The sequence below is a fragment of the Vicugna pacos genome, unplaced genomic scaffold, assembly GCF_048564905.1.
Source record: "Vicugna pacos unplaced genomic scaffold, VicPac4 scaffold_155, whole genome shotgun sequence".
Lineage (NCBI taxonomy): Eukaryota > Metazoa > Chordata > Mammalia > Artiodactyla > Camelidae > Vicugna > Vicugna pacos.
In genome coordinates, this window is record NW_027328835.1 from 59,501 (window position 1) to 62,629 (window position 3,129).

Consider the following 3,129-nt stretch of genomic DNA (forward strand, 5'->3'; position numbering starts at 1 on the left):
ACTTCAGATTTACGAGATAGCCCAGCAGAATTTAGATCAGTAAACTGACACTTATCACACTTAGATTTGTGACTTAGCTTGTTAGCCCAGCTGGACTTTTCCTTCACATGAGGACAGCTCTCCCACACCCAGGGAACTACTGTGAGCCCTTGATGTTTCCACTAGGGTGGGGTATGGTTTACCCAGGAGGGATGGGGACTATGCACCAACACTCAGGCAGTCTGCTCTGTCTGGGGCTCTGATCTTGTACCATCCCGCTCCCCGCCAGCCCAACACCTGGGACAGTGGAGCTAAGGCAGAGATCCTGCCTGCCTGTTTCCCAGCGTGTAAAAGGGGAATATGTGCTCTTCCCAAGGTAGTTCTGAGCGACAACACCTGCGGGTGCTTGGTTCTCAGAGCAACAGAAAACCCAGCTCCGCGTGGGGGCAACGGGTGTGATCTCCCTAGGGTTTCTGCAGAAGCATCGGACGGAGGGTTGGATCACGGTGGTAAAATTGAGCTGCGGGGCTTGAAGGGTAACAGAAGGGTACAGAGGCAGGTCTGCCGCCTAGGGGTGCCCCAGAGGTAAAGCTTTTTTTCTCCAACTCCTCTAAGACCCTCCCTTCTCCAGATCCCTTCCTTCTCTCTGCTCATCCTGTCCATCTGTATCCCTCCAATTTTCCCGTCCTCTCCACCCGCTCCCATCTTCTCCCTCCCTCGCTGTCCCACCTTCTCTCACAGAACCCAGAGAGGATCGCTGGCCCTCCTGCGCATGCGCAGTCAGTGCCAAGTGGTCCGCTGGTTGGGAGCTCCATATCCGAGCCGGGGATCGGGCCCAAAGGCTTCTCAACTACGTCGCCCGGTAGGCCTTTGGTTCCTGCCTGGGGTCGGGGCCTCTGACTGTGGAAGTGCAAGGTGGGGGGCTCCTGGGAAAGGGGTCAGGCGGCTGCGGGAGGGCGGTCCGCCTGTCACAGACCCCAAGGGCGCTAGTCAGCCCGTGTTCAGATGAATTGCTCAGGCCAGACCCCTCTGCCAGCGCCACCTGCCCCGGCGTCCCGGCCACAGTGTCCAGGGCCTGGTGTGAACCTGCCATCTCTCACCCAGCCGGGATCCCCTCAGTCCGCGGCTGGCGTCCCCTTCCCCTCTCCCTCCCGCTAGTCCTCTCCTCCCGGGCTTCCTCTTCTCGTCCGGCGGCCCGTCCCTGCCCCTGGGCGGGCTGTGTCCCGGGCGGGCGGGGTCTGCGGACCCGGACGGGGGCGGGCGCCTGGGACTGTGGCTGGGGCTGTCCTCCGAGCGAGGCTGCAGCCCGCGTCCCCCTCCCCGCTTTCCCTGCCCCGCGACCCCGGGGCTGCCCTGCTCTCCCTTTCCCGCTCCCTGAGGACCAGCTCTGTGGCGTGGGCGCTGCTACCTGGGCTGAAAGCCTCCGGCTCTAACGCCCAGCTTCTCCTGGTGGAGTCGGGAAAAGGGAGCGTCACTGCTAAGCGAGGTTCTGTCTCCCCCCTCCATGTTTCTGCCTCAGGTAAGTACCTTGAACACTTTCAGGTGTTATGATGGCGGTGCTTGTTGATGTCACGTGTTTTTATAGTGAGAGGGATTGCAGTGGTGAGAGCAGGGCTTGGTTCTGTTAAAAATGTGCTGAAGGCATGAGGCTGTGACATCCTCCTTCCTTCCCTCTCCCAGGGTGAAAGGAGTGATCCTCGATTTTCAAAAGATAGTTACAGTCCCTAACTAGCCCAGCCCAGCTATTGTGTGTTAACAGGAACAGCACCACCAGAGGCCTTGGAGACCCAGGCATATTGCAGTCCTAAAGTGCTCCTGGCATAGTTTGGCTTGTTTAGGTTTTTAGTTTTTCTTAAATTGTGGGACAGACTAGTGTATAAACTGAAAAATAATTGTCAAGAAATAATTTTCATAGGACAGTTTTATTGTGATATAGTTCACAAACCATGAATTCCATCCATTTAAATGGTACAATTCAGCAGCTTTTTGCATATTCACAGTGGTGCATCCATTATTATTCCAGAACGTTTTCATCACTTCAGAAAGAGCAGTGGAAATGAATGACCTATCCACCCCTCCCAAGTGGTGGTTCTAAAGAAATTTCTTGGCTATTCCTGACCGTAAATTAACTTGTTATATTCCAAGAAAAATCTGGTAGGAATTCTAACCAGAATTGAAATGAATCTGTCTATCAAAACAGGAAGAATTTATACCTTTATGGCATAAACTTCTTCTACCCATGAATATATCTGGGACCCTATCTTTTCATCTGACCAGAGCCTGGCCCATGTGAAGTCCTCACTACTTTTTGGGCTTGTGAATGATGAGATTCTATACATCGTTAGTTGCAACTGTAGCCTTTCACAGAAGAGAAAAGTAACCTCAGTGAAGCAAGTGACTCTCTGATGGTCAGAAAGAGTGACAGCCAGTGCTGGAGTGATCCAGTGGACTTGGTGTTTGCAGCTAGATTTCTCGACCACCTACAGTTAAGGGGATTAGAGAGTTCTTTTATTTTTTCTTAATGGCGTTGCATTTATTTTTACTTATTTTTTAAAATTATTTTTTATTTAAGTGTAGTCAATTTACAATGTTATTTTCAAGTGTGCAGCAGAGATTCAGTTATAAACATATGCATATGTATATATATATGTTTTAGATTGTTTTTAGTATAAATCACTACAAGAAATTGAATATAGTTCCCTGTGTTATGTAGCAGGTCCTTGTCATTTATTTTATATTTACTAATTTGTATCCGTTAATCCCCCCTTTCCTGCCTGCTAAACACAGTTTGCATTCTATGTCCATGTGTCCATTACTAGGAGCACCGTTTTTCCTAGTAATATATGCTCTTTTGCTGCTTTCAGTTTCAGTAATTCCATCTTATCTGTGGGCGCTTTTCTTCTGGTGGCCTTAATGTGGTTTGCACACGTGGTAATAGAGATCTGTATTTGGGAGAACCCCAGGCCTCGTGTAGTCCCTGGTACAGAGTGCCCACTGAATTGATGCTTGAACTGGGAAAAAAGCACAGTAAATGTTGGAATTTCCACTATGGTTGAGAATTCTATAACCTCTTTTGACAAACTTAATATTGGCTGCACCCATTCTGGGTAATTTGGTGGAAATTCATGTTATGGTGGTGAAGAGACGGGG